This window comes from Nymphalis io, chromosome 3 (genome assembly GCF_905147045.1).
Source record: "Nymphalis io chromosome 3, ilAglIoxx1.1, whole genome shotgun sequence".
Lineage (NCBI taxonomy): Eukaryota > Metazoa > Arthropoda > Insecta > Lepidoptera > Nymphalidae > Nymphalis > Nymphalis io.
Window position 1 is genome coordinate 1,436,443 of NC_065890.1, and position 26,269 is coordinate 1,462,711.

The following is a 26,269-nucleotide window of genomic DNA, read 5'->3' on the forward strand; positions in this document are numbered from 1 at the left end:
GAATCATAATTACTTATTAATTTTTTAACCTCTGGTAACAATTTTGAAGCACAACTTCTTTGGGCGCGATGACGGTATCTTTTTGAGATCTAGTGCATCTCTTCTAATGCAATAAAATTTGACTTCTGTCACGTGGTATTGAGTGTGTTAGTAGCTTAAGATTTTTTTAGTTGCACAAACAAAATAGGTATAACCTGCTTTTAAAAAGATAACTGTGACGAAAACATAAAAACAAACAAATATTATTTGAAAAAATTACCAATTAGCCAATCAGTAATTATGACATATTTTGAATCGTTTCTAATTAAATATATAACATAACAAAATGCAAAAGTTAATAAATCAATCCGTATTCACTTAAATAATGATACATTCGCACTTGGCCGGATATACTCTTATAATTAAATGCCTAACCGCAAGAGCTAGACATGATATCAAAAACCATATACGGTTACAATAATACGTTTTTCTTGATAAATAAACAAACGTCACTACGATTAAATCGGAAACGATTTGCAATCATTTAAACCAAATCAATATAAATATTTATATATACATTATAATAAATACTTTATGCAACCCCACTTAGGACATTTTAATGACAATTTAAATTTGCTGTTTATGTATGTACGTAATGAATTAAACATTAGTTGTGGTTGTGGAGTACCCGAGTAGTACAATAAATAAGTCATATACAACGTGAAAATTACTTATAATATTTTTTTTTATGTAAATGGTTGCAAAAGGCAGGAGGATCTGATTGAAACTGACTACCTCCGCCCACGAACATGTAAAGTCAGAGAACTTGCGCATGCCTTTATATTTGACTTTATAATTTAATAGATTTTAATATGATTTTGTAGACTGCATATTTATTTTTTTCTAATTCTATTATTGCCCTTTTATTCTTTGTTCAGCTTAGAATTGACTGGAAGTAATTGCTTTTGGCACGACGTTTGTCTGCCTTTGCATAGTTTATGTAAATAAATTAAAATATAAGAAAAATCTATGTTAATAACATTATTAGTTTAGTTAACGCACGAAAAACATTACGTAACATTGGCAGAATATTTTGCGCTCAACTAGCGTAGCCATTTGTATCATTGTACAATTTCGTTTAATAACAGCATATTAATAATTGTACAGATTTTTTTTTTCGTAACTCAAAGTTTACAAATATTGCGTCATGAATTGCAATACAAACGAATGCAATTGTACGCTGTATATTTTTTGTGATATTTATTATTTGTTGCTTTCAAATAATTCGTTCTATAAGTCATATATAACTCATAACTCATATGTAACATGTTACCAAGCTTAAGAAAAATGACTACTATAAAATTTTCAATACCTAATTTAAGTAACAAGACCACAGACGTACAGGTAGGTTACCCCTCATCAGACATTCTACCGTCAAACAGTACAGTAAAAACTTAGTATTGTTGTGTTCTGGTTTGAAAGATAAGTGACATAACATCTAAGTTATCAGGCTTGGTAGCATATTTGCATGGCGACGTAAGGAATGATTACTTATAGCGCCACGTGCGCAAAGGATGGTCCACTGTCCATTATAGATGGCCCATACCTGTCCAATTTTATAAAGAAAAAAAAAAAACAAAAACTGTTCGATATAAGCACGTGTAACATCAGCCTGTGGTGCCATACACGTGTAGAAATATCGCGAATTCCTTTCTCTGTTAATTGAGAGACAATTTACTACCTTGTTTGCTTATTTATCCAAATAAATATCGAAAGTTAATTATTATTACGTATATATTCCACTCGGATACCAAAATATGAAAACGTCGAAAATGCTTAATATTAGTAACTTAATTATATATTTGTTATTTTTATGTAAACAAATATAACAACGTTTATTGCAGTCCTTCATAGAATTAATCAATTCATAGAACATGGGGATCATGGTGTTCATACACACACACACAGTCGACTCGAAGAGTGGTTAAGCTCGCAAAAGAGGCCTTTACCTGCTGTATAATATAATAGCTAGTATAATAACCTAAACCCGTTGAGTTTCTTTAGCCGGTTCTTAACGCGTCAGGGTATTTTCTCTTCTAAACCGGTGGTAGTTTCTAATTAATAAATAAGTCTACTCAGTAATGTTATATTTTAATATTTCTTGAACATTAATGTAAACTGAACTGAGATTGTTAATTATTAATTATTCGCTCTTTAAGCTCCCATAGCATTGAATAAAGGGCTTTCGAATTTTTCGAGTATTCCATACGATTTTAACTCACACGTAACAACACATATTTAATATGAATATACATTATAATTAATTAGTCTAAGTCTCTAAGGGAACAACACTATTAACGTTTTAATTACCAAACATCAAAGATTAATATTCTCAAAATATATATGACAAATCGTAACCACAAATACCGACCAAGTTGTAGACGCATTCAAGAAGATATAATGACCGCAGCCCGAAGAGTATGTCTAGTTCAGCTTTTATACCTACGTTTAAAATTCGATCCAAAAATAAAATTAAGAGATTTTTAGTTATATCAAGAGTTTAAGTTGTGTTTTCAAGTTAAATATCTCATTTATTAAGGAGCAATGAATATATTTTAACCTTTTTGATATGTATATATATATATATTGTTTAGCGAGTGTAGATAAATACTAATTTCTCTCTTTGCAAATTAGCCCTGTTGGTAGCCTGGACAGCTACTGTAAGAAATATTCACCGTTCCTTGCATAACTTACTAAAATGTTATGACCCTTGTGCCTTTAGTTATACTGGTTCACCCCTCAGCAAAACAGCAGTACTTAGTATTGCTGTGTTCCGGTTTGAAGGATGAGTGAGCCAGTGTAATTACAGGCACAAGGGACTTAATATCTTATTTCCCAAGATTGGTTACGCATTGGTGATGTAAGCGATGCTTAACATTCCTTACAATGCCAATGTCTATGGGCGTTGGTGAGCACTTACCATGAGGTGGCCCATTTGCTCGTCCGCCAACTCATTAAATATATAAAAAAATGTCCTTTTTAATTATTTAACTTGTTTAAAGAGTATTGATACATATTTTAGACTAGATATATAACAAAAATGCAATTATATAACACACAACAATTAAAACAAAAATATTAAAAGTTTAAAAATATGTCGATTTTTGATATTTCGATTTCATATTTACTTTTTAATTTATTCTTATGAATGAACTATGAATCAGCACACTATTGTTTATGTCGTAAGCATTACAGTTAATTAGCTATTAATTAATACAATCCTTGGACTGATGTCCCGAAGGGACAAGTCAGAATTCTCGAAACTGTGACTGACTAAACTGCGGTAATCCCGCTTCGTATCTTGATGTGACAAATTGAACAAAATTAATACATTAATTTATACGTTTATTCTTAAGCTAAGTTTCATATAGTAAAATAACGTATTTTAAAAAGAATTAAGCTAAATTACAATTCACCAATCAAAGGACGATTGTAAAGCAAGGCTTTATGTTATAAAATATATATAAAAATAAATGTTTGTTCTTTATGCGGTTATAAAGTATTCATCCGACCGTAATGATACTTTGGTGTTCTGCGTACGCAAACGAAGGCGCTGGTCCAAAAGTGTACTGGGTTTTTTCTTATGTACGTTTGTCCTTTAATATAAACGTTACATGTAGTATGTACTATATAAACAGTAGATCATGTTGATATTTGATATGATATTTGCCGAATAATTGCCCGGTGAGCGTTTGAAACTTTTAACAAATTTATATTTGTTTAGGTTTCTAGTATAGTACAACAATATCCGTATCGTATTCAAAAATTTAAAGACGCATTGCAAGTTGCAACTTATGCCTTATATTAGTTAGATAAGCCTAACCAAAAGTTGGTAAACTATTTATTAAAACTCGTACATTTGTTATTGTGTTATAAACAGCCTACCGATATGTACGTAGGTGCAATGTAGTATGTACGTAGCTTTTGAGGATAAACGCTTAATAACAACAATGTGATTACATTAGCCTCACTTGTATATACAACTAATATACTGACTTATGTCAGTATTTATTAAATAGCATCCCATTGAAACTTTGCAAGTATATCTACATGAATCGGATAACGATACAATAAGTGTTGATCTGACGATGGAGACAAGAATTGGATATTGGAATTCTTTAATAGATTAAAACTCTGGAGTTTGTGTTTATTTGGTTTTCACTTACAGACAAAAATTTGTTTTTATTTATAATAATTTAAGTGACTTTACATTATATACGACTAATGCTACACATTATGTACTTACATGATTTTCTTACTACGGTTATACACAATACATCAAAACAGATATTATTAATGAATACTTTATACGCTATAATCAAAGTATAAAAGACAAAATAATTGATATGAATAGCCTCGGGGAAACCCAAGACATGCGAGGGATAAAATTACTGCGTAAAACAAAAAAAAAGCCGTCTTTAGTGTTGCAAGTATTAAAAAAAACAATCAAAATAATTTATAAAAAAAAACCATAGTTTTTAGTTGAAATAGTTTTTAATTGGACTCAAATTGTTAAATCATAAATAATAATATAAAAATTGAAGGTTCGAAAACCTTGTTTTGAAGTAAACAAATATTATTTGCTTCAAATATCTCTTTGACCTCATCTATGTCCATTCAATACTTATGCAATTATAATTTAGAAAAAGATACTATAACTTAGTAATTAATAATAAAATTGTTATGCAAGTGAAAAGGAACGGAACTAAATTAAAAATGTCATATATTAGTTAAACAAGACAGGTTTATGCTCACACACATATATATATATATATATTTTTTTCTCAAAGCAGTTTAGATTGTCGTCGCAAACCCAGAGCGAGTTGCAAGTAAGTCATATGCATCATTGCAAAGATCTTTCGACTATCTCGACTCGATCAACATAAATTATAAAACACGCAAGCCGCATTGCATACGAATACAAGGAATGGACTGCGACCTACAATACTAATAACTTGCTTTTGATAATTGCTTTGTTATCATACTACTATTATGAAGAGGTAACTTGTTTTTATTCCGGATTCACAGATTATAAGAAATCCAATTGACATGGATTTTTAATATCCAAATTCAGTTTATAATTTTTATATTAAGAAATAGTATTTAGGATAAACATATTTTCCTGAAACTAAAAATATTGTTTTCTCTATCTATTGTTTGTATTAAAAGAGGATAGCAGTCTTCTGTCAAATTACATTAGTTAATATATTTTGTACGATATAATGCGAACTATTTATTATACAGTATGCTTCTATTGACGTACTAAGTCTATAGTCCACTTCTGGACATCGACCTCTCCTAAGGTTTATCAAGGCCGCCGTATTTTGTTGGTCAACAATATAGAGAATGAAAAATCAACTTCATTTAGATCGTATAATGGGAAAAATCATAATCTGTTGTCACTATATCGTTAATGATTAAAATAAATGATAAAAAACCTTCTCCTCAAAAGGGGGAGGAGGCCTTAGCCCAGCAGTGGGACATCAACAGGCTGTTTCTGTACTGTACTGATAAAAAACCATTTTAATTTAATTTAATTTTAATTTTGTATTTTATAAAAATATCTGTATATAACCAATAAACAAAAATTAAAAAAAAAAAATTAAAAAAAAAATTAAAAAAAAAACAACATTTTTTGATATTATTAAAAGTAGCAATTAAATTTAAAACTATTATTTGTCTATCACATCACAGAAAAGTAATATGTTTTTTTATAAAATTCATCAATTATATAAAAGGGATAAAAATCGTGATAGCTTTAGCAAAATTAAATTGTTTATTTTACTATAGATATGAATTGTTGGTTATTTTTTTATGTATGTAGGTTTAAGTATGGCCGTGCGCCGCCAGCCACAGGATAAGGATAAATAACTTACACACTTCAAACCGCAACATACGACACTGTTTAGTAGTAACTGATAACTCAGATAGGCCATTTTTTTATTTAACGCTGCAAAAACGCATAATGCGTTTCTCCCACGGGAACACGTGGGGCTCGAATCCAAGGCGCCGAGTGCGCCCCGAACATCGGAATAGCCACTAAAAAACCAGCGGTATCCTTTCCGTCTTAACAAGGAGCGCCGTGGGATCGCTTGCGCATGGCTACCATGACGCTCTGACGGCTGGCACGTCTCGGCCGGTGGGCCTCCATTCCCTAAAGAGGATTCCCAGGGTACTGAATCCCCCTAAGCTCAGATAGGCGTACAAAAGGGCCGGGTTTACCATTTGTGATAATAAATTCTATATAATAAAAAAACATTTTACATGAACAATACCGTTGATTTTGTTAAGAATGTTTTATAAGAATAACTTCATAGCAGACCGAAGGCTACAATAATTAAATAACATGTAAATTCAACCGAATAGGCAACTCCATAGTTACACAACATAGCCGATTAACTGAAATAAGCGTTTCGACACAATAAAATCATTTCTCTTAAAAGTTGCTGGCATTGAGTTAAGAATTGAAATGAAGGCGGAATGAACTCGGGGATTTACCGGCACTTCAATTTAAGGGTCGAATTTCATAAAAGTCAAAAGAGAAAGAGTTTATTATTGAAAGGAAGAGTTTATGAATTAAAAAGTACAGCAACGCAATAGATCGTAAGATAACCAAGGATATATATATTGTAACAGGTAACCCAATATTCTCCAGTTACTACGTAAGGGAGGATCTTAATAAAATACATAACTCTGAGGAATTGAAATGATGAAATTGAGGATTGGCGTATAAGTATAATATATACTGCGTCAGAATTCTTTCGGATCATCCTTCGGGGATGGTACTCACCAAGAAAAATTGAAATTCGATAGTGAGCAATGGCCATATATTATGACGTACCTTTTTTTTAAATTTAAAATAGGTAGGCAGACTAGAAAAGGTGATAAGTGATCGTCATCGTCACCAACTTTGGGAACGAACATGTTATGTTCCTTGCACTTGTAATTACACTGGCGCACTCACTAGTTAAACCAGGCCATAACAATACTGAGTTATTAGCGGTAGAATATGTGATGGGTGGTACTGAAGATGAAAAGCATTTTCTGTTCCGAGTATTACAATAAACGCTCGCGTGTTATAGTAATTATGAATCAGTATCACATTTACTCTGTTATTCTGATATTGACAACCTTCTGATACATCATGTTACATTAGAGGCGTATTGTATTCAACTTTAAAGGTTGTAACATTAAAAGTATGAGCATATTCAATCTGTTATTTCTTTATTTGTGTACTTTATTGTGCAGCAAAATTATAATGTACAAAAGTCTATCGCATTCTCTGCAAGTTCACCCCAAAACTCATACGAAAGGTTATTACGCTATATGCCAATGTTCTTTGTAGGTGCCTCTTATTTATCAACAGCGTTTTCTTCTAGTGTGATATATAATCAGTATATTATATTATTCGAAAATCTAAGTAATTGTGATGCTTACCAAGGTTTGGTACTACGATAAATGATTGTGAATTCTGATGTTTTAACCATTTGGCTTGTCAGTTACTTAATGTTATAAGTTAAAAATAAAAACAAACCAATTTGATGCTTACAATTAAATAAAACACATTCACTTTATCAGTTGAAACACACAGCACGAACACGTAACACAATTATAGCAAGTTTCACCAATGTATGCATCCGCCGGCGTCGAGACGCTTACTGAATAAAACTAAGAAATAAAATAAACATTATTACGTAAATTTAATTGCGAATGTTTCCTTGTAAAGACTGACGACTCCATGGTAAGGGCGCACCTGCAATTCACCGATTCACATTCACTCTTTAAAATATTTCAATATGATCAGGGGGCAAATTCTATAACGAATTGTCACTTTATAACAATCTTATCGAAACGTAATCGTTTCCGTTTAAATTAACCGTTTTCCTTTCAGTTCAGTTGCAGTGCGGTCGAAGTTGGATCGGAATAAAACCGTAATATTATAAATTATTATAATTTTTTTTTACTATTTATTGTCTTGTATTTATGATCCCTGTTTGGTCGAAACAAATAATTTTATTATTATTATTATCATTATTGCTTCAACTTACAAGTACGAGTCAAAGTTTACTTTTGTAAGGAATTGAATCGGGAACGTATCGTAACCGTTGTAAATTAGCAGAATTGGGCTCCAGGAAAATATCGATTTATTGCACTAAAATAACAAGAATCCAATGTGTTATCGATTTCCAATAACCGAATATTGTTTTATATGTAAATAATATAATAAACGCATAAAATATAAATTTATTTAACAACCATTCATATCATAATATATAATTATCTGGTTAAACGAAGTTACGATCGTTTCATAATAGGGTCATTAAGAGAGAATAAATAAACAAACACTTCCGTTACAAACAGTCAATTGTGGTGTTGGTTTTACACGAGTTTTCCTAGAAGCGAGCGGTGGGCACGGCTTTCCTGATCATTCGTCTTAATTACTCCAATACGCTTCGATTACAAACTGCACGGCGACTGTTAGGTTAATTGATAAATAACTTGATAACTGACTTCAAACTAGTCGAATTTGTTTATTAGATTGAGCTCGCGATTGTACTTAATCTATTTTATATTGTTTTTTTTATCTTTATTTAGTGTCTTTAAATAAAAACAATATCCTCGAAATGTATAAGTAAACAAACAAGAATAACATGAGATTATAGATGTCTATTAATTAGGGAAAAAAAAGTTAGCTTAAGTTTTTTTATAATATTCTATTTAAAAAAACGTATAACTGTAAGCCAACTAAGTATATTAATTAATATTTATAAGGAGAATGACCAAAAATGTATGGACCTTGGTCCAAATGTCCACCACTAACGAGACCTATGTATGTAATAAAATAGTCTACTAAATACTGAGTCTAAATAACCAGACCGCAACAAAAAAGTCAGTAAAAAAAATTTATTCTTGAAATATCACATACACATACATACACATATACATACATACAAATATATATATATATATATATATATATATAATTATTATTTATCATATACATATTATATATAATTATAGAGTATAAAATTATATATCGAATATCTGTAGGCAGTGCATTCCAAAGTTTGATGGTTTTTGCAGTAAAAGAGTTACTGTAGGTTTGTGTCCGGCTGCAGGGGGTAACTAGTTTATTATCATCCGAAGAACGCAGGTTGTGTGCGCTGTCGCAACCAAGAAATTTAAAGCGTTCTTTAAGGTAAGCTGCAGGGGGTAACTAGTTCATTATCATCCGAAGAACGCAGGTTGTGTGCGCTATCGCAACCAAGAAATTTAAAGCGTTCTTTAAGGTAAGCTGCAGGGGGTAACTAGTTTATTATCATCCGAAGAACGCAGGTTGTGTGCGCTATCGCAACCAAGAAATTTAAAGCGTTCTTTAAGGTAAGCTGCAGGGGGTAACTAGTTTATTATCATCCGAAGAACGCAGGTTGTGTGCGCTATCGCAACCAAGAAATTTAAAGCGTTCTTTAAGGTAAGCTGCAGGGGGTAACTAGTTTATTATCATCCGAAGAACGCAGGTTGTGTGCGCTATCGCAACCAAGAAATTTAAAGCGTTCTTTAAGGTAAGCTGCAGGGGGTAACTAGTTTATTATCATCCGAAGAACGCAGGTTGTGTGCGCTATCGCAACCAAGAAATTTAAAGCGTTCTTTAAGGTAAGCTGCAGGGGGTAACTAGTTTATTATCATCCGAAGAACGCAGGTTGTGTGCGCTATCGCAACCAAGAAATTTAAAGCGCTCTTTAAGGTAAGCTGCAGGGGGTAACTAGTTTATTATCATCCGAAGAACGCAGGTTGTGTGCGCTATCGCAACCAAGAAATTTAAAGCGTTCTTTAAGGTAAGATGGTGTGTGATTGATATAAAGAATAGAGTAGAGAAGAGATAAGGCGTGTAGATTTCTTCGTAGTCTGATTGGCAGCCACTTTAACTGAGACCGATACTCAGAGACATGATCAAACTTTCGCAGACCAAAAATAAATCTTATGGCTATATTTTGCAGCCGTTCTAATTTATTTAGGAGGTCTTCAGTTAAATCCATGTAGCAGACATCAGCATAGTCCAGTATTGGTAAGAGGAACTTATTAGCTAAGCTGATCTTTGCCTTGATAGGCAATAGGTTTTTCCTTCGCCTTAAAAAACCAATGATAGCGAAAATCTTACGACTCATTTCAGCGATTTGAGGTACCCAGGAAAAGGAAGCATCGAGAAGTAGTCCAAGATTTCTAACAGTATCTTGCATGTGTAATATTTGGCCCTCAAATAAGATTGGAGGTAGATGTTTATCTTGGATCCTCGTCAGAAGCTTATGACTGCCAAATATAGCCACTCGCGACTTGCTCGGGTTCACTTTGAGACCGTAAGATTTACATCATTCAGATATCCTTGCCAAATCTTGACTCAAGGTTGCAGCTGCCTCATCGATACTGTCTAAAGGAGCGGTAACGTAAATTTGTAGATCATCAGCATATAGATGATAAGAGGACGAAATAAGTGAAGAGAGAGTATTAATGAATATAGAAAAGAGAAGAGGAGAGAGCACACCACACTGCGGGACACCGGAAGGAATATCTAGATAGGATGAATATTCATTATTAGCCATTATGCATTGCTGTCGGTTAAACAGATAAGAGCGGAACCATCAATTACAGTAGAATCTATGCTTAGCGATCTTAGGATTGCCAAGCATATGTCATAGTCGATGTTATTAAAGGCATTTGAAAAGTCAAGGAGAGCTAGTACAGTCACGGATTTGTTATCAATACCCTGGCGAATGTCGTCACATACCTTAACAAGAGCTGTAACTGTACTATGGCTTAATCTAAACCCAGATTGAAAAGGGCACAGGATTTTATTAATAGTGAGGAATTGGTTTAGTTGAGAGTGAACAACATGCTCTAACACCTTTGAAAGAAATGGAAGAACAGAAATAGGTCTAAAATGAGAAGGAAGCAAAGGATTGGAAACTTTGAGAATAGGAATCACGAGAGCTTTACGCCATACAGAAGGGAAGGCACCATTTAATAAAGAATAGTTAAATATATGGCATAAAGTAATACATACATACAATATACTGTTAAGGGTAAGAAGTATAAGTTTTCGACTAATTCCGTCACAACCGATTGCATCAGATTTGATGCATAGGATGTGTTTTTTTAATTCTCCCATGGTAACAGGACTGAATTGGAAAGGAGGATAGCTAGGGATTGGCAAGGAATGGAGATAGTTGAGTGTGATGGATTTGTATTGATTGCTTAGAGAGGAAGAGGAAATAAAGTGTTTATTAAGATCATCGAGATTGAAATTGGCAGGAAACGTTTCCCGCTGACGCCCTATCCCCAATGATCTCAAAAACTGCCATATCCTAGATGTTCCGCTTTTTTCGATAGCATTAGTAATAAACTTACGCTGAGCATCACGACAAAGCATACTGCAACGATTTCTCAGCTGCTTATATTTTAAAAGGTTATCGTTCGTCGCATTCCTTTTGTATCTAGCTTTCGCAGCATTACGCTTTGCCATGAGTGCTTTAATGTCCTGAGTTAGCTAAGGAGCCGGTAGGTGCTTAAGCTCGATAGGTCTCAAAGGGGCATGTACATCCAATAGATCATTTAATAGGGAATTAAATATACTCATTTTATCGTCTATTGAGCTGGCATTATATATTGCGGTCCAGTCGATATTGTTTAGATAATAAACATAAAAAGGATTATAAATCGTTATTTTTAATGACATTTAATTTGTTATAGTGCAGCAATATAATCTATGTCAAATTGTCACAGATTAACAATTTCCTCAAATTTAATAGAGTAAATAATTCACGAAGGCGGTTGATCGGTACATTAAAATGAGTTAATAAATCAATGTTTTATTATAAATGTTATTTACAATAATGGCTGTAGGTAATAATTGTCAAATATACGTGTTTGTAAGCTTGTTATGTAATACATTTGACACCCGGTGATGTAAATACGACTCGTATAAAACGTGGTTATATTGTCGTTCTACATTACTACTAAGATTCTTTGCAATTCTAGCATATCAAATATTAAAGTGGAAAGAAGTATATGGCTACTATTCGAAAAACGATTTTGCAAACTATGAAATATTTAAATTCAATTGCATTAACCGTTTAGGAATAATTGCTGTACTACTAGTACTGTTTTACTGGTGGGAGAGCTTTGTGCAAGCTCATCTGGGTAAGTACCGTCCACTCATTTCAGTTCCCATGGTGGCGCATTGGCAATGTAAGCGATGGTTATCATTTCTTACAGTGTCAATGTCTAATAGGCGTTGGTGACCACTTACTATCAGGTGGCTCGTCAGCCTACCTACCGTAAAAAATAAAAAAACACACACTTTATAGCACTTTAACGATTTATAAGTATATCAAAATCAACTTTTTGTGGAAAATTATTGTAGCATGTTCCAGCTCTGTTCAGTGGGGCATATAAACCCAAGTTCGATTTGAGAACTTACATTTAAAACTTTGTGCATTAACTAATCTTGAATTAATTTTTATTGATAGTATTATTTAATAGCAGCCAAAGCTAATTTATAGTTCGTGAAGTATTTTCATTTGTATAATAACAAGAACCACGCACAAGTGATATAATATTAAAAAAGTAACTGATTGTAAAGAAAAATATTGCAATTTTTGCGTTTTAGTAATTTACACGAGACAAATTGCTTTTGCGAATCGAAATCTCCTAAAAAATCTCGATAAATTTTTCAGGAAATATTCGTGAAAAGACATAAAAAGATCATTTGAAAATAGAACAAAGGTATTAATAATACGTAACATGAATTGTAAATACAGGTTACATTTTGAAACATTAGTAGAAGCTAACAAGTTACTAATAAGCTATTAATTCTGTTGGTCGTTAGAGATTCAATTGTCCTCTCTGAAGGACCTAACGATGTCGGTCCGGTATCGCTTTGAATTAATCAAAAAAATATGGTTTATCACCAAACTTCTAACATTGATATTTATATTGTTACGACTTGATTTTTTTTCTTCTTTTTATTAATTTCCTTGGGATACAAGACGGACTAAAGATCGCTGATTTAAATCCGGTCAGTATCTACTGTGTTTTCATGTGCATAAATGTGTTTTCAATTATTTCGTGATCGGCGGTAAATGACAACAATCAATGATCAAGCCTGCGTTTGGCGGATGATATTCTCCCGCATGTCACACCCAATAAACAGACACTAAATCTCCCCCGTATCGGGAGAAAAGACCTTTCCATGCAGTGGAATATTGAAAAGTCCTAATTTATTATTTATTATTCAATTGTAGCGCACAATTATGTTTCATATTTACAGCTCAGTGCTCAACTAGAACCTCGTTATCTATATATAATATAAATATATAAATCATAAATGAATTAAGAACAAAAACTTATTCTTAAATAAATTTCCTTGGATTCAGTGAAACAACCTGAAAGATAATACTGAAATATATTTTAGATATTCTTAATCCTATTATTTATATTTACCGTGACATCGAATCGCCAATATATTACCTGTAACAAAATTATATAAATTAAATCTTAGGTAAAACTGTATCAGTGGTGTCAGAGTTAAAATAGCTTTTCAACAAAATATAAACGTAAAGGATAATCCACGGAAAGTGTTAAACAGTTTTGCATTCAGTGATTTTTAAATATTTGCATTGTCATTTCATAAATCTTTGTTATTGCCCTTGTGATTATTAGATTATGCAAAAACCTACATCGAGGTACCAGTAGAACTATTCTGTAAGTACAAACTCGAAACTAACCGAAGAAAACTATCATGAAATGTCTGAAAGTGATATGCGACGTTGACTGTAATAATTAATATATTTAAAGTACGCATCAAATAAGCGTATCATAAATAGATATTTTTTTCAACATTACACGAGTGAGGTACGAAGCGATTTCTTATAAGATCGCGCTGTAGCTTGTCATTGTGAATCTGTCGCCTCTACGCATTTAAAAAAAAATAACGCATAAAGCATCACATAGCACGTGTTTTCTTAACAACGTAATGCTGGTGCAGAATATCGCGTCATTAAACTTTATATTCCAGTTAGACGGTTTGTTGTACATAATTGTTGTTTGTACATAAGAATGAGTCACAAGAAAGAATAACATTTCGTTTAAAACGATAACATTTTTTGGTAAATATTTGAATAATGTAAGTAAAAATCGTAAGGTTAATTGAAAATCTATGCTGCTTATTAAACTTAAAGTAACTTTAAACATTATGCGTTATTAAAAAAAACAGGGCTTTATTTCATTCTCGGTATGAACTATATACACTCTGTAACAAGTTCCTAGCGAGAATGTTAATGCCTCCCGAGAACGCTTAAAATACCTTCGACATATTTCTATTACTACAACTGCACATATTATTATCAGAGATAAAATTCCTGGTAAATCATAGACGTTAAATGGAGGTGAAGCTTACATGTATAAAGTAGGTAATAGACATACGCTTAATTTAAGACACGCTTCTTAGCTCAACTCTCAGCCACTTACATTCAAGTTTTAGAACGGATAAAACTAAAGTATGCGCAAGTAGGCCTTAAACACGATTTCATTGTGATCAAAATTAGGTGTTCTTAAACTGTTCTCTAAGAAAGTGGATCACTTTTCAATTATAATATTAGAGTTTGACGTTAGTTTTTGTCAAACCGACATACAAATTGGGTCCATACTCATGAGACGGTTTTTACCGAACCATATGATAGCGTACCTCCTACACATTGAAACTTCGTAAAGATTTCTTCGTTAAGCTACTGTGACCTGCTCGTTACCAAATCGACTAATCTCAAGAATTATATATATTACCTAACGAAACTTGTAACACATACCTAGGTCTATACCAGTTTCGACATCTATTGACATATATGGGGTATGATTAACGTAAATACGTTCATTATTAGTCTTATACGGGAACCGTATATCTTATAATTCAAATTTAGAATATATTTTTGAGCATATATGTATATCTAAATGTAAATATATATTTGCAGGTACGGGATGGATGCGGACTGACCAAGATCGGGATGGTTGGCGTTCTATGGAGGCTTTCGTCCAGCAGTGGACGGCAGAAGGCTGAAAAAAAAAAACTATGCAAGTATAGTATTGCTAAAAATTGTAACACTTTTCAGAACAATTTATAATAACATTATAAGTTAAAATAAATATTAAACTCTGTTCTAATATGAACTATTAATATGTTTATAAAATAATATAAACGAGCACTTAAGCCGTTTTAATACACGACTATGACAAATTTAGAAGAAACATTACGTACTACAACACAACGTAAACATGTACTGTAACCCTAAAAATTTTAATTTTTCAATATTTTAATTTTTATTAAAATATTGTATTTATTTTACGTAATCTAACCGGTTTATAAAATAAATGTCGCTTGTCCAGTGGCTTGCTGTTGCTGCTGGTGCTTTTTGCTGCTTCGCACTGCTTTTATTTATTTGCTCACTCATTGTGACACTGCGTTCAGGGTTTGCACTATCCTGCTTATTCATTTAAATCTATCACTTAATTTTAACCGATGCCAACTCGCTTACAGCTAACTCTCTTATAATGTTTTATTGTATTAGAGTTAACTTAATTGACCAGATACTGTCAACGGCCCACCCCTGATTTTTTATGTTGCAAATTTTATAATTAAAATTTTATAATCTTTATGACGAGTTTTATTAATGTAACGGTCATGGTGGAACGAACCCCGTACACACGAGAACCCCGTGACAGTACGTAAATATATTGATTGGCATTTTATCAAAGTTTAAAATAACCTACAAATATTTAAAATAACTTACAAATTTCATATATTGTACATGCATATTTTTCTTTGTATCATTGGTATGCGGACGAGACTGATGGTAAGTGGTAACCACCCGCCATAGACATTGACGATGTAAGAAATATTAATCATTCCTTACATCGCCAATCTGCCACCAACCTTAGCAAATAAGATGTTATGTCTCTTGTGTCTGTAGTTACACTGGCTCACTCACCCTTCCAACCAGAACGTTGTACTACGTATTGCTGTTTAGCGGTAGAATATCCGATCCGATCATTAGACAGGCTTGCACCAAGTAAAAAAATACATTACGTATTAATTCCAATTCTTGTAATAAATCAAGTACCATTTAATATTATTGAAATTTTATAATCAAAAAATTTAACATTAAGGATATCAGTAATGGTCTCTATTTACTCACGAAACATACATAGCACGCTGTTTCAATGTAGTTATGTTTATTTTTGAAATACGATCTTTATTTATATTGTACATTACTTTCAATAGACAGGACGAGACGCCGCTATACATCACACGGCGCCAGATGGGTACCAGTGATAATTGTTACTAACACTTAGTATAAATATGATTACATTCATTTATTACGAAATATTTTTGCTTTTAAATAAGTTTTGCAGACAGAAAGACAGAAGCTGTTAAAGAGTCGAGTCACTGACGCACTCTTCAAAATCATTTAAATTTTTACTAGAAGATAAGAAAATATTACCATATAATCTTTTAATTCGTATTGTTCGTACTTACAAAAATATTTAAAAAAATTAAAGCTATATTATTACAATTCCACCGATACTAAATAAAAGAAATTTATAATTTTACATGAGAATTAGTTACGTTGAGGAATTAAATAATTATATCAAATAAAAATTCAAAATTGATAATGTACAAATCATGACATCTGGGTACCACTAAGTCATTATGTATTCTACCGCCAGAGAGCAATGCTAAGTAAAGCTGTGTTTGGGTGTGAACAGTGAGTGAGCCAGTGTAACTAGAGGCACAAGGGACATAACATTTTGGTTCCCAAGGTTGGTAGAGCATTGAATGCAAGAAATGGTTTACATTTATTACGGCCATAATACCCATACCTATGCGCGGCGATGACCGCTTAAATTCAGATGACCCATCTGCCGACTACCTACCTATATCATAAAAAATGATATACATAATAAGTTATTATAAGGGTCATTAAACTGATACCTCAGTTTAGTCTCCAAAGATACTATTTTTATATAAAAATATATGTTTAAAGCTAAAATAAATAATAGGATTTTGTTTAATACTTATTACTTAGCAAGTGAATTGCAAAAAAAAACCTACATAGATATCATAAGCGATTGTATGTCACGCGATGTATTAACTCTACGATTCTAAGATTATATATTTCGTTATATGCTTATGGAGATACGAGATAAAATATCAGAAATATATACCTCCATCTGTTATTTGATGATGACAAAGCTTATATGTTAGATAGTATATACATTGATAAATCGCAAATGGGTTATGTAGCTCAATCACGGGCCAACACGGTTAATCAATATGAGCTTTAATTAACTTTTTTGCTATTTTAGAGAGAATTTTGCACAAAGAATTAGAAAAATATAAGTTGTCTACTTTTAGTACAAGTATAAATTAGGAAGGTCCAAACAGGTAAAGAGACTTAATTAATACGCTCATCAGTTATTTAATTGTTTTTTTTTTCATGAAATGAAAGGTTATTTTATTCCCTATTCAATAGTATAAGGTTGCCGTAAAACAAGTGTGGCACATGGATGTCTAGATTTAAAAAAATAAAAAAGTTAAAGCTCGAGCAGGGAGATTGCCTGAGAAGCGCGAGTACCATGGAATACAAAAAAATGTGGATATATATTTCTAAACTATTACGTAATTTTTAAGATGCGTTGGCGCGACGCATCGCAAGCTCTGATAACGTGATAAGAAACTAAAGATCTTAAATTCTGTGATATCACTTGCCAATATATTTATTTTAGAATCTGGTAACTCCGGATTGATAAACCGGATAAAAAACTAGCAACTCACGTTTCCAATTTTAATATTTACTTATGTTTTTTATCAAATACTAATAATATTATTATTATCACTTGCCAATTAGCTATTAGACTATATTAACCTTGTTAAAATGATAAATTAATATAGTTAAATTTAATAATAAAGTTATTCCTACTTTGATAAACATACCACATTGGTATAATTTTTTGTGTGGTTTACTATTAATGATAAAATTGGATTGAATTCTAAGACATAATTGTATATATTATCTGTAATCGAGAAATATGAAGGCTTAAGATAAGATATATTTACTATACCCCTTAGATAGCCCAATCACTCAAATAAAACATTATATTTACATAATATTTAGTTTCGAGTTAAAATTCAAAATGGCGACCAGATGCTTCGTATCATTTGGCGCCATTTTGATATTAAGGAGGTTTTGCTTTTTCTAAATAACAGATAATTTGTTCTTCAATTAAAAATATTGTTGAATTTCGTCAAAGACCACATGTAATATTATAAAATATAAGTTCATCGCATAGTGTAAGATCATTGTTTAAGCGTATGATATGTAATTACATATGATTTCTTAAAATAGTCGCGTACGGTCTACTTTATCATTTATGAGTTAGATCGTTACGATTGCTATCAAGACATGATAATAACTACAAGCGTTTTGACAACTTATACTCACATCATTTTAAATTTAATTACGATGACGTTTCGAAAAATAATAATCGTAGAAATTTTACTAATTTTATGTGACTTTATAATTATGATCTTTACCAAAACCTTCATAAGTAATAAGTAAGTTGGGAATAAATCAAATTTTCATATTTCTTGTATAATAAAGTCGGGAGCGGTTCTGTTTATATTCTATGTATGGAGTTTTTATTTTATCAATAAATTAACCTTACATTTTCAAAATATTTAATAACATGGCTCCAAATCTTATGACAATGTCCATCCATACTATTACTCTGACTTTGACATCGTGCTAGGGCTTTGTGTAAGCCTCTCGGGGTAGGTACCACCCTCTGATCACATATTCTACCGCCAAACAGCAATTTTTTTTTTTTTATTTTTTTTTTTTTTTTATTTATTTTAAGGACCACTAGTAGCTACTACATGTTTTAATGACAAATGTAAAACAATTTAGTGAAAATAGCTAACATGTGAAGCTTTTTAAAGTAGCCACAACAATTACAATATTTGTTTTAAAAATACATTAACACATAATTATAGCAACATGAGTAGAAAGATTAAAAAAAAAAAAAGTCCAAATTGGTACAAATTAAAGATCATAAAAAAATAAACATGCACTTAATAAAATTAAAATTAATAACACAAATAGTTTGAAATTGATATAGGTACAAATTAAAATTAAATAATTCATTAAATTCATGCAAAGTTTACGTTACAAAAAAATTACTAAAAATATACTAATTAATACAAAATAAAATTAAGATAACATTATTTATTATTTATTTATTTATTATTTATTTGCATCTCTCAACAATTCTAGCGCCCGTTTACGATAAATCATGGCAGAGTCATTAAAAATATCTAGATCTTGACAAAAACCATTGTACAACCGTGATGATCTAGGCATTGGTGCATTACATCCTAATTTCGTTTTTGATATTCTGACATCAAAAGTGCCCAGAAAACTACGAACATTGCGCCCTGGAATACGATAGTATATCTTTTCAAGTAAGTAAGTACAGTCGATCTCGTTACGAATTATCTTAAATAGGAAAGAGAGATCTAATAATTGTCCGCGTACAGAGAGACTATCCATATTAAAGTCTTTCAAGAGATTGCTGTAATTTTTATTAGATTTATTGTATGAGGTTTTTTTGTTTCTGGATAGATGATATACAAATCGCTTCTGTATTCTCTCTATACGCAGACGATGTACATTGTAACAAGGATTCCACACAACACTACCGTACTCCAGTACACTACGCACGTAAGCGTTATAGATTATTTTTTTCGTGTTATTCGTGAAGTGTTTACCATTTCTAATTAAAAATCCTAACGTTTTGGAACTTTTCGTAATTATTTTATTGAAGTGCGGGACAAAAGTAAGCTTGTCATCAAAAATGACACCCAAATCACTTATTTCAAAAACTTCCTCCAACTTGATGTTATCAATGCTATATATTGTTTTGATTATATTGAGATTTCGCGTAAATTTTATATGCTTGCATTTACTGACGTTTAATTCCATTTTATTATTTTTACACCAATTATATATAGCATTAATATCCACCTGTAAGAGCTCTGAGTCAGCTAAGTTGTTTATTACTTTTGTTAATTTTAAATCGTCCGCAAATAAAAATACTCTACTATAATGTACCGTATCGCAAATATCATTAATGAAGATATTAAAGAGCCAAGGTCCTAAGTGTGACCCTTGAGGAACCCCGGAGCAGGCTTTATATAGACTCGAGCTAAAACCTTTTAAGACAACAAATTGTTGTCTATTGTATAAATATGATTTGAACCACTCAAGCATATTACCATTGAATCCGTACTTGCTTAGTTTTAAGAGTAAAATATCGTGCGAAACTTTGTCGAAAGCCTTGGTTAAATCGGTATAAATTGCGTCAACTTGCTTGTGGTTATCAATAGCTGGCACAATGAATTCACTGTACGAAACAAGATTTGATGTTGTAGATCGACCCTTTATAAAGCCATGCTGGTTATTATTATTCATTTGCTTTACATGACATTCTAGATATGGGTAAACTATTGCTTCAAATACTTTGGCAAAAGTGGAAAGTATGGAAATCGGTCTATAATTCTCAATGCACTCACTACCCTTGGACTTATATACTGGTACGATCCTAGCTATTTTCCACTTATCGGGAAAAACACCTGAGCGAAGTGATTCGTTGTATAATAAATATAAAGGGAAACTTAGTACCCATGCACATTTAGAAATAAATATAGGAGGGATATTATCATAACCTGTCCCTTTAGTTGTATCAAGTCTTTTTAAGTATTGATAAATCTGTCTTCGCGATATTACAAAATTAGTGAACGCTCCAAAGTCATGTTTACATTGATTACTATAAGATGGTAATGTATATGAACTTTGAGATTGTGTGTAAACAGAAGCAAAATACAAGGCAAATTCGTTACAAATTTCTGATCCCGATTTCATTACTTTTTGTTTGTAAGTCATTATGCCTGGGAGTGCGGTACTATTATCTTGTTTGCCCTTAAGGTATGACCAAAAATATTTAGGATTTCTACTAATATTTTCTTCAACAATCTTAATGTAATTATTGTAGCAAATTTTCGATAAATCTGCACAACGTTTGCTCAAAAGACGTAATGAAATTTCATCAAGTGGGTTTTTATATATTTTGTATTTATTTAAAAAAACTTGTTTCTCCTTATATAAATTTATCATTTCCTTAGTGAACCATGGAGGATATTGTTTACCTTTTTGTTTCTTTTTTGGTACATATTTTTCGATCAATTTGTTCAAAATTTTATAAAATTTATCGATCATTAGGTTTATTGACTTACAATTACAAAATTCGCTTAACCAATTGATATTATTTAATTCTGAAATTATACTTACGTAGTCAGCTTTAAAATAGTTCTTCTTATCACCAAAAACATTACTTTTTAAAGAAGTTCCTGATGAATAAGAAACTAATATATCTAAGGGAGGATGGTGGTGATCTGGAGGCACTATTGGCAAAATAGACTTACTAATTTTTATGTTATTATGATTACTGAATTATATATATTAGCAATATTTATAATTGTTGTGTTACCGTTTGAAGGGTGAGTGAATCAGTGTAACTAAAGGCACAAGGGACATAACATCTTAGTTCGCAAGATTGGCGGCGCATTGGTGATATAAGAAATTGGTTAATATTTCTTACGGCACCAATCACCATCAGGTGGCCCATCTATCCAACTACCTATATTATAAAGGAAAAAAACGTATGTTTTAAGCTGGTCTCGCAGAAGGAGACCATGACTCCACGCTGACTTATTTGCCTTATCCCTCGACTCACAACCCGCCCTCTATGACCCATTACTTGTTGTATTCTATTAGAGTTCTAATCTGGTACATTGCAATAGTTTCACGTAAAGTTTAAAACACAAAGCAAAATTTACTTGTATTCTATTCAAATGATTGGCATAGATACAACATATAAAATTTAATTGAATTATTAACGATGGCAACATAAACAATTTGCAATTTCTATCGTGACGTCTCATTCATACAGCCTACGCACACCTAGTTGGCAATATGTGACACTTGTGGCGCGTGCTTCGTAATAATAATATAAAATTGCTATCTAGTCTATTTGTACATGCGATAGCAGCTTACTTTAGATATAACCGAGACTTTAATAGTATTTATAATATGTAAGTAATTTGGTACGAAGCAATGCACTCGTTAAATCGTTGTGCTAAATTCATCTTACACTCAAAACTTTAGTTTCCAAATTTTAATATTTTATCTTTATACAGATAAGCCGAGATGGCCTAGTGGTAAGAACGCGTGAATCTTAACCGATGATCGTGGGTTCAAACCCGGGCAAGCACCACTGAATTTTCATGTGCTTAATTTGTGTTTATAATTCATCTCGTGCTTAACGGTGAAGGAAAACATCGTGAGGAAACCTGCATGTGTCTAATTTCATTGAAATTCTGTCACATGTGTATTCTACCAACCCGCATTGGAGCAGCGTGGTGGAATAAGCTCCAAACCTTCTCCTCAAAAGGGAGAGGAGGCCTTAGCCCAGCAGTGGGACATTAACAGGCTGTTACTGTATACAGATAAAAAATAGCCAAGGTTATTTCATCTAAAAAAATAATTAAGGTAAAGTAAACTTTTATTCTAACCACATGAATAGATTTTGATTTTGATGGCTACATATTATTGCTGTTAGTGCAAAAAGGACGTATGCGAATTTATGTACACTTTACGGCTGAGCATAGAATGATAATTCATATTTTGTCAACAGGTTCCTTACTCGAACAGCAGACACAGTACTTAAATAATAACCAAGAATTTCGCGTAAAAATTTCTATAATATTAATACGGCCTATGCTGTTTCCATGGTAACTGATGATTATTACCTGAATTAATAAAAAATTAACGGTTTCACCAATAAATACTGTAAAGAATAATAAATTAAGGAATGCTGTGCCTTCTTCATTCTTCAAAGAAAGATATCACTATTTAACATATATGAACTAAACACAGCTCCGTAACGTTTATAAGTAAGGCCGAACATTTTTAAATTAAAAAAAGGACATCATTTTTTTAAATTGAATCTTATACGTATATACGACCTTTTATCAGTTACGACAAACCTTAGTCATCATTTACTCTTAAAATTAATCGCGTAACATTCTCATTATTCAAACAAAACCTTACGCAAGTGTATCCGCTAATAGAGTGGCACGTGCCTCTTTATCGTTGATTAACTAGCCTTGCTGACATCTAAGAGAGATTATATAATCATTTTAGTACGGTTTGAGGACACTCATTAATAACTGAAACTATGAAAAATTATCTTTTTGAAGTTCAATCGCTAATGTGTGATCAAACTTACAGATGCATTTGTATATAAATTGTATGCAATACTTTGACAGAAAGGATGTTTAGGCCCGATCAAATATGTTTCATACATTCACCAGTGATTTTAAGTTTTATTTTATATATATATGTCTATGTAACATAGGTAGACGGACTGGTATATTAGAAATTGGCAATATAAAATGGAGAACGAGAATGTTGTGTCCGTTGTGACTGTAATTACACTGGCTTATTCATCTTTCAAACCGTAAATGTATGTACGAGTGAAATAATTATAAGAATAGTAGAATATAATATAATAAGAGGCTTGCACGAAGCCCTACTACCAAGTAACTATAGCCTATTCCAACCATAGCGGGAGTAAGCAACTTTAACACCGAGTTAACGTGATGTCGTTGGTCAAAAGCAGAGATCTTAAATAAACTAATATATATATGTATGTATGTATACTAATATAATATATATCAATACGCGTTTGAAGAAAGCCATCATTATAAAACTAGTTATTGAATGTCGGCGAAAATTTTTCGATAACATCTATCGGAATTTGGAATAAATTTAAGCAGATGTACAGGTAGTTAAGTGGAATAGTTTTGTATTATAAATAAAGATATATTAATCAAAAACTGTTTGTAAGCGGATAAAATATCGCATGTCTTTTGTAAATCAAGGTTTGTTTATCTGCACTCCTTCTTCGACGTAAATAGTCTATACTAAGCTTCGTGTCGATGTATTGAACTTGTCGTGTCGGGTTTTCGTCCCATCGGACTTTGTGAAATGCGATTTGAGATTGGTAGCCGTGGCCTGAAAACATTTAGAGTGATGTGGAGATAGGGCTGGATAATGGTATCCTACACCACCAAGATAAGATATTTTATATATGATTTCTATAACATTTTATACGAAGAGATACACTAGCAATTCGTACTGGTCGATTTCGAGAGACGTCCAACGATGTTTTGCTTCTATCATCGCCAATAATTAATGCTTTATTTCATAAGTGATCTACTAATAAAAATAATTAATATTTGGCTATATTTTAAATTAATGAATATATGAATAAAAAAAATTAATGCTTACTGGAAACAAAAAAAAATCTTGCTTAATTTCGTCTAGGATTTTTTAGTAGTTTTAATAATCCTACGTCTTCGTTTGTCTATAACCGAACCGATCTTTAGCTGCGTTCTTGGTTATGAATAATGAATTTTCTTCGGCAAAAACGTAACCAGTACAATCCGGTTAGACAACCACACCAGGATGTAACTGACCCGTATAAATGTATAAAATAATTTAAGTTAATTTTATGGTCGTCCGTTCTACGCACGAAACTACCGCCCGAAACTAGTTTAAGCCGGCTTTGTCTTGGTTATACAAAAACGCGTTGTTTTTGCAATAAAAAACCGCAGAGCTTATAGTTAATAGCGGTTTTGCTTCTCTATAAATTGATTTCAGATATCAAACAAATTTTTATAGTTTTTGAGACAATTTTATTATTTAGAAATTTAAATTTGTTCCAAAAATGTCTTATTATTTAATATGATTTTGTATGAAATGCATATTAAGAAATACTTAAGCGACATTCTATACAAAGTAACGGTGATCTTCGTTCATAGACAGTGATCTTCGTTCTTTAATTGCGTGATAAAAATTTAAATAACCGGTCGGTTATTTTATAAAAAAGCTAAGATAATTATTAAGTATTCGATAACTCAAAGGTTTACGAGCCCTATGTGTTGCTAACTTGCTATCAATTAGATTAACGAGTGTAACAAACTGACCATATATTCATGAAATACTCAAGAAAATTGGTTTTCGAATAATTAAGATTTTTTATTTAATTATGTAGCGATACATAATACAATATATATAATAGATTGTGTTTATAGGTTTATACAATTCGAATTCACACATAAATGCTATTTGAAAAACGTGATCAATGTAAACATCCGTTTTTGACGTTAACAAACTGGATTTTGTAGAGTTCGCGCCATTACAAGAACCACATTTTTGTGAAATTCGCACAAAATACAAAACTGTTGATGGAACTCTTTCTTTATATAAAAATATATGCAATAGACCTCAATTAAAAGGATTTTCTAATAACACACATGTTTTTTTTTATAGAATAGGAAGGTGGACGAACATATGGGCCACCTGATGGTAAGTGGTCACCAACGCCCATAGACATTGGTATTGTAAAAAATGTTAACCATCGCTTACATCACCAATGCGCCACCAACCTTAGGAACTAAGATGTTATGTCCCTTGTGCCTGTAATTACATGTACATACTCAAGCATGATTTTTCAATGCAGATGCAAGAGATATTTCAGCAGTGGTGTTCCGTAAGATCTCAATACATTACCCATTCGTGGAATGCTGACAACCGGCTTATGGTGAAATACTATTTTAATGCGTGTGTTCTTGTAAATATTACGGTCAAACTCGCGTCACTCTTACATTTCTACGGAAATAGGTAGTATATCATAATTTACTATAGTAATTTCGGAGGCGTGTCAGTACTTGTTTACTTGTATGAGAAACGAAGTAATAACGAGATAACAGCTTGATAATATTATTGCGGCCCTCGACCCCGACATTTAACTCTCCTCCTTAATGAAAGTTTTTTTTTTAACGTTTGACACGTTCATAGGATTACCAGCAACTATTCAATTAGTAAAATTCTTATGATACTTTAAAAAAAAACGTTTTTCAAGAGTACTATACTGTTTTATGTCAGATAAAGTTGATTTGAAGCTTGGTTGAAATTTTGGGCTTTATTTTTGTGTGTGGCCC

At 31.9% G+C, this 26,269-nt stretch overlaps 1 protein-coding gene across 3 annotated transcripts in view; it reads right to left on the reverse strand.

The window, feature by feature from the left end:
* Window positions 1–26,269, reverse strand: part of LOC126780987 (nuclear factor of activated T-cells 5) — an 83,934-nt gene that overhangs the window by 43,294 nt on the left and 14,371 nt on the right. The window contains exon 1 of one of the 3 annotated variants that reach the window (XM_050505720.1): window positions 7,589–7,685. The exons of the other annotated variants lie outside the window; for them this stretch is intronic. The gene's annotated coding sequence lies outside the window, so the exon portion shown is untranslated. Of the gene's footprint in view, window positions 1–7,588; window positions 7,686–26,269 lie in introns of those variants that run through there. 3 annotated transcript variants of the gene reach the window in all.